Consider the following 17,500-nt stretch of genomic DNA (forward strand, 5'->3'; position numbering starts at 1 on the left):
GTTTTGGGGTGGGAGGGGGAGTGTGCGAGGGGGTTGTTAGGGGGGGGTGGGAGTTGCAAAATCTTTGGGGGGGGGGAGGGATTGGTGATGGTTTGGGGGGGTTAAACAGCGTTTGGGAATAAAGGGAAAGCTTGGGGGGGGTTTTTTTTTTTTCAACACTCCTCCCTTCGAGCCTGTGATAAGCATCTTGGACCTCTATCTCTCTACTAACATTCCCTTCCTTCCTGTACCTTCCTGGCCTACGAGAGTTCTTGTACTCTATATCGCCTGGGGGAGGTGTACAGCCCCCTTTGAGGACTGGACCATGGAGTACACAAGTACAAAGCCTCAGTTTCAAGAGAAGGAGACTCCACGCCAACAGTGACTTGAAGACTCTCCTCTCTTCTCTCCAGCAGTGAATCGGTCCTTGGTGATTAGAGGAAGGAGATTACCGCAAGGCTGACGGGGCGCAGCAGTGGCCAAGCCAGTAATCCAAGAGGCCACTTGCCTCTCGTCGAGGCTTTTGCATGGTGTTAAGAGATGTACCGTCCCGTCCCATGCAATTTCGCCTCGCCTTCACGTATCGAACAGTGAAGGCCCCCCCTTGTTTGTGCCACGATGCTATGGCTTCTGTAGCTCGTGCCCCTGCCTATCTTCCTATACAAATTTCGGCATTAGGATAACTGCATATTTCTGGTGAACTGACCCACTTCGGGCGCGGCTCGGACGGGCAGACTTTACCCTGCAGGGGAGGTGTGTCTGGGGGCTTAGGGGCTGCTTACGGTGCGCATGAGTTGCATTTATTGCTAGGCTGGTCCGCAGACTGCCACTCTCTGTTCGCATAGGAAGATAGGCAAGTAGAGCCCCACTTTGTCGGCCTCAGCCTGGTTCTGTCAAATAGCGCCACTAGACAGAACATTAACTTCCTTTCTGGATAAAAGTTAGCTTCTCTCCCTCACTGTGATGAAATAGTCTGTGGTTGGCTGTTTCAGAGGGATGAAGGAACTTATTAAAACAGGTGCAGGACCCCTCTTCTCTCACTGAGGTGAAACAGCCTTTGGGTGTTTCAGAGAGAAGAGGGATTCACTTTGAAAAAATGTCAGGCCCTCAGCCTGGTTCTGTCTAAATATCTACCGCTAGACAGAACAATAACTTCCCGTCTTGCCATAGGAACCGCCTAGAAAAAAGCTAGCTTCTCTCCCTCACTGTGATGAAATAGTCTGTGGTTGGCTGTTTTAGAGGGATGGAGAGGAACTGCCTGGAAAAAGTGAAAGAGCTCCCCTCCTCATTGAGGGAGGAGCAAAAATGTTTCCACAATGATGTCCTATAGGTGGTAGGGTATCCCCTCTGGTCTCCCCCCAGGGGTTCACACCTACCCATGCGTTTGCCGTGCGTGGCAGCCTTGTGCGCTGGAGGTTGAGTGATGCCGTGAATGAGTATGCCCTGCGGCCAGCAACACGCCTGATCTAGGCCTGGTCAGGTCAATCGGCTGGTCTCCCTCGGGAGGCTAGGGTCAAGCAGTCATGCTGCCGTTGGTACTCACACCGTCCGTGAGTGCCGCTGCAAACGGCTAATTGGCTGCGTATATCCACTCATCATCCCTGTTGCTGTTAGACATTGGTTCTAACACTCAGCTTTCCCTTGTTGGACTCCGTGGTGGGTGGGGGCATGAGTGGATGAAGCACTGTACAAATACATGGAAAAAAAAAAAAAAAAAAAAAAAAAACAGACAGATGCTAATGTTGACGACCTGTGCAAGGCCCAGACCACGGCAGCCACCCTGAAGTCATACGTGCCTCTGGGTGGCAAAGAAAAACCCCGAGCACAGGATGACACTGTCATGCGTGCTGCCAAGATGGTGGACAAGACAGAAAAAACATATTTTTAGATGTCTGTCCACCAGATTGTCCAACTCTCGTGCTGGCCCCTCCAGGCCAGCACCCAGGCCAGGAAGGTCTCTGAGCACCCCTGACCCCCCTGACCGGATCGGGAGCACCAGCTGAACCAGCCAAAACAGCTGGTGCCCCCATGAGCAAGCCCCAAAGCCGAAAGGGCGGGCCGAAACGACCGAGGCCGGAGACCGACTCTGAGGGGGAGTCTTGACTCTCAAGGCATTTCCCCCATTTCAAAGTGCCAGTCAAACCCGAAGGCTTCAACAATGCCTACCAAATGGTCAGGGCATTGGAGAGCCAACGCAAAATCCAGTTGTCAATCTGGGTTGCGCGAGATCAGGGCATGATCATGCCCAAAGATCAAGTTACCCTTTGTTTCCTGCAGGAAACAAAGAAGCTAAAAGATGGGAGGAAAGTGAGCCTCTCACTACTGAATCCCGAAGAAAAGAGAGTCAAGATGGTGCTACTTGGCTTCTCAGTCTCGTATGATGTGGAGGTGATTGCATCACACCCACAGGTCGTGGAGGCTTCCCGAATGTCGAAGGGGAAGACTCCAACTAGGCAAGTTCTGGTGAACATGAAAGGTATCCCAACCTCTACCCTTGATCTGGGTAACTGGGGTACCTACAACCTTCGAACGTACGTGCCTGATCCACTGCGGTGTTTCAAGTGGCAAAAGTACGGACACCACCAGGCTAGCTGCACAGCCAAGCCTAAATGTGGTGTCTGTAGCAAGGCACACAACACCGAGGTGTGAATTAAGGCCTACAAAGAGGAAAAGAAAGACACAACAGCCAAATGTCCCAACTGTCCTAAGAGGCATCATGGTTGGAGCCTGGCTTGCTCTGTCAGGAAAGAGGTGGCCCTCAAGTGGCAAGAGGTTGCTAAGAGGCAACCAGACTTTGATCCCAACCCCCCAGGCACCTATGCCTGGGGGAAGAATAAAAGTGAAAAGGCCTCCCGACCTCCTAAGAGGAAGGAAGCTGCCCCCCAGCCAAAACCGGAGATCTCCAGAATGAAAAAAGTGCAGAAGAACCACAGGAATAAAGGTTCAAACAGCACCACAAAGTCCTCCCCAAAAACAAAAGACCCCCTCCTCGATGAGGGGGACATGTCGATCCTGCTGACTGCTGTAGTCGCAGTAGTGGCAACAGCCTTGGGAAGGACGAGTGAAGAGGCCGAGAAGGCAGTCGCAGTCGCCATGACGGCATTGACCAAGATTGTCGCAGTCCTAAAGGGAAGGAAGCTGGAAAGGGCCAAAACAGCCCCATCCTCACCCTCCCTCCAGGATGAGACTCCCCTCCCCACTCCAACCCAAGCCATACCCTCACAGGCAGAGCCTATCCAGGCTGATTCATTGCCAGAGCCAGAATCAGAACAAGCTGACCTTGCCCAGGCTAGACCAGCAAAGAATGCACAGAAACAGCCTGGACAGAGAAAAGCTGAAATACACAAGGTCAGAGCTACTAAAGGCTCTCCACCCCCCAGTGGGGATAGCCTGACAGCCGAAGAAGACCCCTGCAGCAGCGAGGACTTCGCAATGGAGTTGTCAGACTCTGAAACCAGTCATTCCGAATATGACGATGTCTCTGACGTAACTATCAACTAGTAACATCATGGCACGCAATCTAAGTATTCTGCGGTGGAACATCTATGGATTCTCCACAAGGAGTGCCATCCTCCAGGAGATATTAACAGTGGAACCTGTTCGCTTCTCCGGGTATCATGTCTTCATGCTGCCACGTGCTGATTGCAAGTGAAGGCCTGATCACCCTTATCAGAGCAACAATTCCCTGCTCCGCAATAGCCGATGCACCGGACTGTGGAGATGTTGAATCTCTTGCCGTCGAGATTCACCTGGCCGGGGGGCCCCTGAAACTGTACAATGTGTACAGCCAGCCACACTGTAGTACCTTAGACATCAGCCAGGTCTGTGCTTCTGCAGCACACGACCGAGTGATCATAGGGGGAGACTTCAACACACACCACCCCATCCTGGCTCCTTGCTGGGCACCAGATGCGGCTGGCCATCACATAGCCAATGTGCTTGAGACACTCCCCGAGATCGCTCTCCTCAATAACCAAGAGCCAACGCATGTCAGAGGAGGGGTCCTAGACCTCACCCTGGCCACTGCGACTCTGGTGGAGAGGATTAGCTGGCATGTCGATGAGACCGTCACTAGTGACCATTTCGGCCCTATAACTACCCTCATGGATAGTGGCCCAGCCGAAATGCCACGACCGAATCCAAGATGGAAAAAAGGCAAAGCCAACTGGCAAGCGTTCCAGAACGCCTTGGCCCGCTGTCTGAGAAGCAATGAACCCACACAAAGTGAAAATGTGGAAGTACTACAAGCCAGACTTGTAAATGCCATTGATGAGGCAGCCTCACTGACCATACCCAAAACTCGGCCTGGGTCCAGGAGTCACAAAGACACCTAGTACTTTAACAACGAGATTAGGGAGGTCAACCACAGGGTAAATATGTGCCGAAAACTTTTCCGAAGGCAAAGAACCCCCGACAACCTAGCCCTCCTAAGGGAGGCTGTCAGGGATGCCAAGGAAACTGCCAGCAGAGTGAGGCAGGAAAAGTTGCTGAAATGGTGTGAGTCCTTCGATCACCATACCACCCTCTCAGAGCTATGGCAACGGGTCAAGCGAGCTACCAGCCTCAGCCCCGAGATGCACGCACCATGACCCCCAGTCAGAGGCGAACAGACTGGCATTGGAGTTCTCTGCAAGAACAAGTAGCAACAGCCTGCCAGCCGAACTGAGGGCAAGACAAGAACCCCTACAACCAGACAGACTTGCTCATATCAGAGAAAGGGCAGCCGAACCCGATAACTCAAACGTTATCTTTTCTCTGAGGGAACTAAGAAATGCATATAAAACCAGTTGCAACACAGCCCCAGGCTCTGATGGGATCTCATACACATGAACACATCCACGGGTTCATCAGGGTCATGAGCACAGCGCACAGCATAGCCACGCTCTTGAGCACAATATGCACCGGCACAACTGTGGTAGTATTCCTAGGCGTGGAGAAGGCTTTTGAATTGGCAAGTCCTCTTGCCATTCAGGAGAGCCTGATCCAAAAAGGAATCAGAGGTAAGCTCTTGGCTTGGATAGGTGACTACTTTACGAATAGAACAGCCAGAGTCAAATTCCAAGGTCACCTATCACAGCACATGCCACTAGAGAATGGAATGCCACAGGGTGGGGTTCTCAGTCCAGCCCTCTTTAACACATTAATGTCCTGTATCCTCAACATAAAACCTCCCAGTGGGGTGCAAGATCATCTCGTATGCAGACGATCTTGCTATCATCTCCACTGGAACACACTGCCTAAACAAAGCCCAGCGTTGTCTGGACCTCATATCCGAGGAGTGTTATAGGACAGGACTAAAGATCTCTGCAGCCAAATCTAAAGCCATGGCTCTGAGACAGAGTTCAAGGCACAAGTCTGAAAATTCAGGGAATGGACTTGGAGTGGGTTCAGGACTACCTCTACCTTGGGGTAAAGATAGACCGGACCCTCTCCTTCCAGAAGGAGGTCCAGTACCTGGTTGACCAAACTAAATCAAGACTGTCCATCATGAGAGCAATGAGTGGAAGACGCATAGGGGCCAGACACAGAGTACTAAGATTATTCTATGTACATGCTGTCAGGCCCATTGTAGACTATGCCTCCCTTGCTCTGATTGGCACTAAGAAAAAAATATAAAGACCAACTGGAGACAGTCCAAAACAAAGCCGCCAGGGTCATTCTGGGTGCCCCAAGGTGGGCGAAGGTCCTCAACCTCCTACTGGAGGCAAACCTTCTCCCCTTGGCCTCACGAATCGATCTAATGGCAGTCATCCAGGCTCCCAGGAATACAAGCCTAAGACATAAAATAGTCAGACACCTAGAACAAGATAACGAGCTGTTTGCAAACTACTGGCTGTCTCACACAGCCAGGGTGTTAATACGCCATCAGCTCAAAGAACCGCTTCTTGCAAAGGGCATGGACTCTCCCCACCCCGACTTTGTCGAAGCTCCGCCGTGGGCACAAACCTCGATACAGTTCTCGGTCATGAGACTGGCAACCAAAAAGAATGAATATTCCACCCCTAGCCTAAAGGCAGAAACCCAGAGGGTCGTTGCAACCATCACTCCTCTGGGTAGCAGAACATACTATACGGATGGATTGGTCGATCCCTTGACCCACACTGCAGGTGCAGGCTTTGCAGCAAGGGATAGCCACAAAATTCATGAGGGTAACAGACAACGCCTCCTCGCTACAGGCAGAGGCAGTTGCTATCATGGGAGCACTGAGCCACGCGTCCGGAGGGAAGAATACGTGGTCATACATACAGACTCCAAAGGAGCCATCAACTGTCTTCAGCAGCGCTCACCCACTGACAATATCTACCTTCTGACTACCATCCTCACACTGGCACAGAGGATTCTTGTACAGGATAGAAGAATTATCATAAACTGGGTTCCCAGCCACATAGGGATCAGAAACGAGAGGGAAAAAACAAAAAATAGGAAGAAAAGAAAGAAATCCCAATAAAAACGGTTGCAGGAAAACACCGTAAAACAAACTACTGCAGCCACCCAAAATGCATGGTTTAAACCACTCATGAAGAAATAAAGGAGAAAGGGGAAAGATAAAAAAGAACCTCAAGTGATACTACAATTACCCCATGACTTATCTGTAGGAATCATGACGGCACTAATACATGCCCACCTACAAAATATCATGGAGCCAGGTCTCGGCTTTAGACACCACGTCAAAAAGGTTTAAAAACAGAATAACTTGCCAGAACTCGATCTCGGGAATGGAGACTCCTGGGGGATCTTCAAAGTTCTCCCACCACAAACACTTAACACCACAACAGAAACCATTCTAACACAAACCACAATATCACCACAACACCCACAACCAGATCTCGGCCCACAGGACGAGCCAGAGACCGAAATCTTCACTGCACCACAAAGGAAACCAACACCAACTCCCACACCCACACAATCACCTGCACGACCACACACACCCAAACAGTCACCACAACAGCCAAAACCACAGTGAACACAATCAGTCAAACCCAAAACAAACACATGTACACCGCAAACACACAGACGATCTTACAGACTCAGAGGTCGATGATCAGACCCTTCGCCATAGGGACGGTTACGACCTCAATCAAAAAACATATGGCATCCGCCTCTTCGCCACGGAACCATCACGCTACAAACACCTCAACAGACTACAACTGGCACACGAAATACAACGCGGTACAATAAAATGGATCTACACAAACATCACATACCAAAACCGCATTCACGAACAAAAAATCACACAACACTTACATGCAGGAAACATCTTCATCCAGCCAGACATGATTAAAAAACTCAAACAACAAAACCTTGAACACCTACAGAATGGCTGGTACGACACAAACAAGTAACACCATGGCTGCAACACACACCACATTACACTCACGCCTCACAATCATTCAACATAATGTACACACATGGACATACAGACGAAGACAAGAACTCTGCAACCAGTACAGACAACACGACCGTGATATTAATCATAAACTCACACTCACTCAAACACCCACAAACAGTAAAAATATACAACTACAACACATACACATCCAACAAAACAAACGAGGACAAAGACGGCATAGCCATTGCCGTCAAACAACACATCAAACATAAGATACTAGACACCTTCACCTCAGAACTCATGGCCATCAAAATAGACACCCCTCATGGACCCATCATCATCGCCACCACATACATTCCCCCCACGCCGACCTTTTATAAACCAAACTGACCTTTTCACTCTTGCGACACCAAAAACCAACATACATATTGGGAGACTTCAACGCACACCACAGACTCTTCGGTTACAGAGACACAAATGCCGTCGGAAGAGGCCTCGCATCACTCATCTCCGACGGCAGACTCACCCACCTCGGCCAAGACGCACCAACATTCATACGTACCAACAGCTCCACCCACCAGCATAGTTCTTGCTAACACACAGGTAAACCTAAACTACCACATAACCACAGACGATGTCACATCCAGTGATCACCTCCCCGTGATACTCACACTCTCCACCAACCCAATCATGTTACCTACACCGCCACGAGAGAACTTTAATCATGCAAACGGGAAGGGTTTAAACAAGCACTTGAACACACACACTCAGATCTCGAAGGGCAACCCACGCACATCATAGACCACACCTTAACCAGTGGTACGCAGACATACAGACTGCCCAAAAAGCAAACATTCCTAAAACAACATTCAAAACACTTGTACACTATAGAGAAACACATCGTCTAAAACACTAAAATACAATACAGACACCTTCGGGAACTTGCTGAAACACAGGGATGGAACACACAAACTACGCACACGACACAGAGAAATTCAAATACAACGCACCAACGAAACAAAAACACATGAGCAACCAACAATGGAAACAGTCACAAGATAACTATGCCCAAAATAAAGATCGAAGGTCTTCTAGAGGAAACACAGGAGACTCATAGGATCGAACAGACAGACGATCACATACATAAACAGCACTAACAGACAAAAGATAGACACAGCAGAGGGGATGGAAACTGTCCACAGGGAACAGAACTTCCAAATCTCCCCTGCTGAAAACGCAACTTTGACCCAGACACAGAAGCCGAGGTAACACAATCACTACAAACATCTGCAACACCTGTTTCTCCCATCACAAACAATATCACTCACCACACTCACACCAGACAACCCTCTCTCACACCCATCACACCAGAAGACGTGAGATATGCACACAAAGGATCACAAAACACAACACCAGGAAACAGCAACATCAATAAACTTATCATGCAACACCTTCCACCCATCATGCTCTCAGACTTCGCCACATTTCAACGCTGCCCTGGCCCAAAAGGACAATCCCCACCAAATTCAAATATGCATCACTCATTCTCATTTCAAAGCCAGGAAAGCCACCTCACGAGGTGACCAGCTTCCGGCCCATTTCACTGCTGGAAGTTCCCGGGAAGTTGCTTAAGAGGATTATCACACACAGACTTAAAACGCCTTGAATACAACAACATACACAACCCTAGGCAACACGGCTTTCGCCCTCACAGAGGGACTGGGAGCGCAATCGCCCTCGCTTTCGAGATCGCTCTCAGTCTCGCAAACAAGCACCAAACCAAACTTCGAGACGTCACCAAGGCCTTTGATAAGGTCTGGAATGACGGCCTCAGATACAAAATAACAGCTACAACTGCCTCCACACTTCACACGCCTCTTATGCAACTTCCTGGACAACAGAACAGCCTCCATCCGCCTTGGTTCTCACCTAGGCCCTCCCATTCATCTCAGAAGTGGAGTTCCACAGGGCAGCGTCCTCTCACCAACACTATACATCCTCTACACTGCCAACCTACCACCCCCAGCACCCTACAGCAACTACACCGCATACGCAGACGACATAAATAATATCACACCCTTCCAAATCCAAAAACATCATGAAAGCAGCCACACAAACAGCCATAAACACGATCAACACATACGAAAACAAATGGAAGATGCAGACCAACACAAACAATTTCACAGTCATACCAGTGGCTAGACGCAACCCACCTCCACTCACAATAAACAACACAGACATACCATACACAACCGCAGGAAACATGCTAGGCTTACACTTCGCAGAAACGTTATTCACACACAACGCACAAACCGAATAAACCAAGCAAGCACACCTCTCAAGAAAACTCAAACGCTTTCATACTCCCACAACACCCACCAAACTCAAACTCTACTCTACACACCCATTCCACTGATTGCAACCTAAAAAACACAAAAATCAAGATGCAATCCATACATAACAGGGACTATACTGGATAAACAACACCACTATACAAGACAAATACGATACAGAATTTTCCCGCACAACCCACTGCACCAAACATACAACATAGAGCCACTGAACATACGCATAACACACAAAGCAAACGAACATGGGACCGCATACAACACATAGAAACACAAACTACGACGACATCATAGACAAACAACAAACAAATCACACATGGGGGCCCAAAACACTCCTGCTAATAAACGGAGATCCCCAGAACCCTCAATGCGAGGTGAATGCTTAGTTGGGGGGAAGGTCCTCCGAAGCCGCACGCATACGTTACGAATGGCGAGCGGCCACCCACTCCCGTGATTACTGCTTGTTACTGCGGGGTCGAGCGACCAGCGATAAGCTAGTTCGCTGCCTGTTCGCCAAACACGTCAGAGTTTGCGATCGAATGCCTGCGCATTTCAGCCAAACTTCTCAACCAACCAATTTTCCCGGACCTTTATCCCATCTATGACTAAAGTATGAATTTACTTCATAACGATATTGTTTCTGGAGTTGCCATTAATAAATTTAAAACTAAAATAACAAATTCTTTTTTTTCTTTATCTTTTATCCTTTCTTTTCCCTTTTTTTCATATTCTTGTTTGCTCATCAGGGGAACTTTCCTTGAGTCTATATCAGCCTTTGATTTTCCTCTGCGGCCCTTTCATGGATTCTCATAATAATAATGATAATAATAATAATAATAATTATTATTATTATTATTATCATTATAATGGTAATGATGATAGTAGTAGTAGTAGTAGTAGTAGTAGTATGCGCTACCCAGAAGGAACTGAGGGTGGAGGTAAGACGGGATGTGATGGGATGAGATAATATTTATTTATTTATTTATTTATTTATTTTTTGTTAAGGAACAAGACAGGATGCAACGGGATAAACTATCATGAAGATCCTTTAGATAAGAAGGTTAAGAACAGAAATGAGGTGTGAAAGTCAACGATAATGATCATCCATGACTCACTCGACACTAAGACTAAGACAAAAAGTGATACGCTTTATAAAAATATGTAATAAAATCTATAATTATACAGAAAAATCACCTGCGATAAGAATCGGGTTATCAAAAACAGGAAGAACAGAAGACAAAACACACTTGAATAAAGTGAATGAAAAAAACGTCAGTGAGTTTTCACGGGTCTTTGAGATAGAATTAATTACAGGGGCGCTACACGTATCAGAACTTTTAGGACATATGAAGCGTACCTTATTTTTATACACTCGAAGCATCAGTCTACCACGTATGAATGCTTCAACATGGCAAGCAGCAAATAAGAAACATAAAATGTTGCTCTGATATTCGTAAATATGTAATACACTTACAACACAACAGCAACGACAACAATAATACAGGAATAATAAAAAACAACAATAACAAAAGTGAAAAATATACCGTGACATATATCGCAACATTTATTTATTCATTTATTTTCTTCTTCTTCTTATTATTATTATTGTATGGTACCCTGTAAGATTCTGACATTGGCTGTCACAGCATAATACTAATTGTATTTCATGTTGTGATGACTTGGGGTACGTGGTGGATCCCCAGTTCCTTTCCACGGAGAATGCGGGTGTTACCTTTTAGGTAATCGTTCTCTCTATTTACCCAGGATTGGGACCGGCATTGACTTGGGCTGCTTGCCCACCCGTGGCTAGGTAGGTAATCGAGTTCCATGCCCTAGGGAACAACGCGCCGGCCGGTGACTCGAACCCTCGAACTCAGATGGCCGTCGTGACAGTCTCGAGTTCGATGCTCTAACCACATATAACACATAACAATGCTAAAGAAATTCACCGTACATTTGCTCATTTAAATGAGACAAGAATAGATATAAGAATAATGAAGATGAAGAAGAAGACGAAGAAGAAGAAAAACAAGAAGAAAAGAAGACGAAGAAGAAGAAAAACAAGAAGAAAAGAAGAAGAAGAAGGAAAAATAAGGAGAAAAGAAGACGAAGAATAAAGAGAAGCAAAAAGAAGAAAAGAAAGAGAAAATGCAGAGAACCAAACTCACAGGCAGTCGATCGTTGATAACTTCTCGGATTTGTCTCGATTTCGGTAACATGGAAAACAAACTGTAATCTCTCCTACTCCCCGCCGTTTTCTCTTCTGCAGGCAAGCCGGTTTCCAAGTCCTTGAAAAAATAATAGAAGGATTAATGTAATATATTTATCATGGGTCTTATATCTTTGTCACCTATTCATTTAGTTATTCTTATCTAACCATTTACATTGACTAGTTACCTGAATGCTTACTGATATGTTTACTGTTTTTGTAGTGTCATATTTTATAACTACTTTTGCTATTACTGTTGTTATTATTTTTATCGTTATCATTATAATTACTATAATTATTATTACTACTACTACTATTATTGCTGTTATTGCTATTATTATGTAATTATTTATCTTTATGAAAATCATCATTATAATCATTCTTTTCATTATGATCAGTTTTACAATACTCATTATTAACATTATTATCGCCAGTACCGTTATCATCATTACTATTATCATTATTATCATTGTTATTGTTGTTATTATCATTATTATTCTCATCATCCTTATTAATATTATTATCAACATTACCGTCGTTATTATTATTGTTATTGGTATTATTACTATGTTATTATTATTACTGTTATAGATATAATTTTTTATCATTATCATTTTTAAATATTATCATTACTATCAGCATCATGTCATTATTATTGTTATTGGTATCATTATTGTTATTATTATTTTCATTATCATTATTATAATAATAATAATTATTATTAATACCATTAGTATTATTATCATTATCATCATTACTATTATCATTATCATTAACATTACTATTACTATTATCATTATTATTAAACATTACTATTACTATGATGATGATTATAACCTTTATTATTATCATTGCTATTGCTGTTATTATTATTATTGATGTTATTTCTATTATCATCATTATTGCAATTAACAATTATTATTGCTCTCATTGTTAATACTATTATCATTATCTTATCATTCTTCTCTTTATGATTATTACAAATATCGACTGTATCACTATTCTTATCATCTTATTAAAATTTTTCTGCATCATTATCACTTATCTGATTATCATAATACAAAGGTACGTTATCGTTATCATTTAATCTTCAGTAGTATTATCGTCATCATTAATATTATAACAAAACATTATTTTATTATCTTTACCATCATTATTGTTATTATCGTTTTCACATCATTATTATAACAATGTCTATTAAAATTACATCATTTCATCGTTATCTCCTACCATTCGCACCATGATCATAATCACCATCAACATCATCATCATCGCCACTGTTATGACACCCTCATCACCACTAATCATCACAACCAATAAATAACATGCTCACATCACCACTAAATCCCCTTCGAAGCCAGCGTTGACATGTGAAGCTTTTTCGGTCAGGACTCGACCCGCTCGAAACCACGCTCGAAATTTCAGATTCGTCCATCTCGCCAGGAAGCAATATGACTGTAGGAAGAAAGTGAATGGTTGAAGTTTGAAAGGGGAGGATGTGTATGTGACAGGTATATACGTTGTTAATAATTGTATCGGGATGTTTTATTAACAGGTTGATGATAGATATGATTTTTTTTTCCTAATGAGAATTTGGGGTTCGATCATCAGAGTCAGGGAGCAAATGCTGCAAGTGGGAGAGAGTTTTAATTGTCAATTTAAAGATAAGAGATATAAATTTGGTGATTATTAAGCTAATTTATTGACAGATGATCATAGATGTGAATGATTATATGTTTTAGACATCGTCCATAGGGCTTAATCTTAAAGGGTTTAATCTTCAGCAAGTGATAGATATAAATTGTTAATTACTTGAACGAATAAATTGCTTATCAGAAAATCCGAGTTTGTCCACCAGGGCCTGTGACGAATTTCTGTTCAAGAGTAGAAAAAGGTTTGAATTACAGCAGGTCATGCGCAGGCGTTTGATTTATCATTTCGTTATTTTTTTATTTGATTTTATTCGTTAACGCCTGTAGATTAATCACAAGTAGCCTAATGTGTCTTTTTGACTGTGTTAGCATTTGAGGTTAATGTATGCTAATCACACACTAAATCGAACATCTGAAAGTGAATAATTTACTAATCAATAACATAAGGTGAAGAAATATTTTAAGTGTTGTCACAACATTTTAACTTTTTTTATATATTTTGGTGTTATTGCTGCTGTAATAACAGTCTAATATCAAACTGAGGAGCTCACACATAGCAGCAACCCCCCCCCACACACACAAAAAAACGCGCAAACTATACACGCACACGCACACCACGCACACCACACACACACACGCACACCACATGCCCACACACACACACACGCACACAACACACACACACGCACACACACACACACACACACCCACGAACAGCAAATAAACCAAATTGGACAACAAATTATTAAAAAAAAAAATTATTATAGTAAAAAAGCCACGAGGAATTACAAAACTACAAAACTGTAATAAAACTATAAATGAACTTTGAAGAAAGATAAGCGAAAATAGTAAGAAGCCGCGATGGATTAGAAAATGCCTGATGTATCGTAAAAGAAAAAAAATAACCATAAACACTGAAAGGCCGAAGGGAATTACCTAATTATTTAGAGACAACGAAACTAGAATAAATCAAGGGCAGAAACTAATGTAGTTAGGCCCCATAGAAACAACTACAACAACAAATAACAACAACCCAATCCCCCTAATCCCTTACTCGGTTTTACCGTAAGGGGGTACTTACGAGACGGAAACTGGGGCCCAAGGTAGGGGATCACCCCTACCTTGGGCCTCAGCCCTCGCCTCAACTAATTTTGTCTCTTCTTCTCCCCCTTTCTTTCCTTCTCTTCTTCATCATCCCTTCTTCGTCCACTTCCTAAGGTGCGAGAGCTGTGCTGTAAGGATGAAAAGGCTGACTTTGTGTCAGTCATGAAAAGGCCTCCGGGAGCCATGGGTACGGCATTCCCTTGGTTATCTAGCCCTTACCCCCCTGGGGACCCTGAGGGGTAGACCGTTTCCTCTCCCCATTTATTTTAAAGGCTCACCATGGCTAATAGTGATTTTTACCCTTAATTGGGGCGTTAAGGCTTACCCCTTCAGCAACTAGCCTATCTAAATTTATTCATAGCTTTCCCGATCTCTGCCTCTCCTTTGACCACGGCTCTAATGTACTAATACCTACTCTATCCATTCAGAATCATCCACCCAGGTCATTACTCAACCTTCAGAATTCAGCCCTTCCTCTCTCCCAACATCTTCCACTCCATCTTCTACTGCGCAATGTTCTTCATTGTCTACCCCCCTTATTACTCTCATCCTATTATCCTCTTCTCAATAATACTACCTCTCTCCACACCACCCCATCTTTCTCTCGCCCTCGTCCTTCTCTGCTTCCACCTCTACAAGCCTTTTGAGTATCTTTTTTGGCCCAGCCAAGTGGGATCAGTTCTTTGTCATTCACCCTACAGCCCCATACTCTGGCAATACCTTTATCTTCCAACAATGTCTCTAAAAATAAGTTGGCGAAGTTTCCTTTCGCAGTCGTTCCGATCGTCCACGCCCTGTCACAGTTACATCTGATTCCCAAGTTCGTGCAATATCTACCCTGACTGACCTCACTGGTAAACATATTCCTGCACAACCTCACTCCTCCCTGAATACTTGTACCGGAACTGTTTCCATCTTTCCAACTGACTGTCCTGTCCACAACAAAACTGGTCAGACTGTGAAAACGACTTGCTCGCATTCCTCAACGACGATGATGCAGTCGCAGTCAAGTGCTGCACCATTCCTCCCAGAGGCCAACGTAAATCCTACATCAATATTGCCAAAATTAGCTTCCGTAGACATGACCTCCCCCATGAAGTTTATATATTGGTGGAGTGTCCGACCATATCGACCTCTTCCCCGTCAATTTCAGAAATGTTGGCGTTTTGGTAACCCAGCCAAACACTGTCGTTCCGCTGGTCATGACCAACCTGGTTATGACCGTTCAAATTGATCTGCTCAGTCACGCACGTGTGCCAATTGTGGTGGCTCCCATAATGTATTTTATAGGAGCTGCCCTGCCTACAAGCTCGAATATGAGGTAGTAGTTCTCAGATTCAAACTAGGCCAACGAGGTTTTCTCTTTCTACCTATTCCAAGATTGTACTTTGCTCCGCTCTCCTCCCATCTTCTCAAAAAGTCTCAGCATCTCCCCTAGTATCACTTCCTTCTACCCCAAATCAACCTATCTCTACTACCTTTCTCTCCAGTCAAATTCCATTTCCACTCTAAATCCAGATACAACAATCTCTACCACTTCCCCAGTGCCTACCCCTCCCCCCTTCTCACTCTACCTGTCACACCAAACAATCTAAATGTTTCACCCTATCCTCCCCCACACCCATCTCTCCCTCTGCTCCTCGGACATCTACTCTCTCCTCTCCTCCACTTAAAAAAACTTTTGTTTCTCAGACCCCCACCCAACTCACTTCCAGAAACACTTGAAGACATCCAAAAGTTCACAAACATGACTCAAGAGTAATCCACTCCCTCATCCCTTTATTCGCTCTGCGTTTAAAGTATCTGACGATATCCTTAAGTGCCCCCTACCCTTCTTCCTCCCAATTCACCCAAGAAACACCCCATCCTCTCCCCAATGTGTATCACCATTCCCTCTTCCTTCTCTACTATCCTTACCACCACCACCTTAATGCTCACCTGACTCCCTTTAGTCACAACGTCCCTCTGTGGATCCCTCCCCTCCTGACACTTTTCCTGGTACTTCACCACCTTCCCCTGTTCCCCCATTTCATTCTCAGAATTCTTCTCCTACTTCCACAACTATCGTTTCTTACCGTATTACCATTTGATTGTTTCATAATAACTTTTGCAATTCTCCTATACAGTGTTACTCTCCCTCACCCAAACACATACTCTCCATTTGATCTTATCACCATATACCTTTAACCACATCCTTTTACAAATCCCCACTGTATTCCATTTGCTCCCCCTCTATACCCTGATCACCAATATTCTATCCTTCAGCGTTCTATAACCTTCGACATTTGACACATCTTATCCTGATCGTTGACTCATTTCCACCCTTTTCACCACAATACTTCAACATGGTACTGTATGACCTTTGATATCTAGCACATTTATTTCTCCTAACCATTAACCAAAATCCAAGCACAGAAATATGAAGATAACATACGATTCGCGTAAAAACAACAAAAATAATATGCAGACGTACCAATGAGGAACCCGGATGTAGTAAAATTACCGAACGCAGAAAACACCGTCTTTCTAGTTCAGCGTCTGAAAAGTCTCTAATATTCAAAAAGACTGAACTGGCCTGAGTAATTGCTGATTCCCCCCCCCCCCTCCCCGATAAGCGGACTTTTTTATATGACCGAGAATTCTGATAAGGGAGGATTAGGTATATTACTGGCGGTCGTGGGTATATTGTCAGGAAGAGAACAACACGTGAAGATTGTTTTCATGTATACGAACACGGACACGCACGTACAGAATCACGGACATACAGGCCTAAACTTATTAGATAGTCGCACTAACGAACCTCATACGTACGTCAATACAGATATAACCACACGTGCATACGCAAACGAACACACACACACACACAAACGAACACATA

At 44.4% G+C, this 17,500-nt stretch overlaps 1 long non-coding RNA gene across 1 annotated transcript; it reads right to left on the bottom strand.

Moving 5' to 3' along the window:
- Nucleotides 1-11,774: 11,774 nt before the first annotated feature.
- On the bottom strand, nt 11,775-17,219 carry LOC119573101. Its single transcript, XR_005228761.1, has 3 exons — nt 17,096-17,219; nt 13,208-13,321; nt 11,775-11,945 (listed from the first exon to the last, which is right to left on the bottom strand). It is a non-coding gene; the product is annotated as an uncharacterized LOC119573101 (long non-coding RNA).
- Between the last annotated feature and the right edge of the window lie 281 nt (nt 17,220-17,500).

Source organism: Penaeus monodon, chromosome 5 (assembly GCF_015228065.2).
Source record: "Penaeus monodon isolate SGIC_2016 chromosome 5, NSTDA_Pmon_1, whole genome shotgun sequence".
Lineage (NCBI taxonomy): Eukaryota > Metazoa > Arthropoda > Malacostraca > Decapoda > Penaeidae > Penaeus > Penaeus monodon.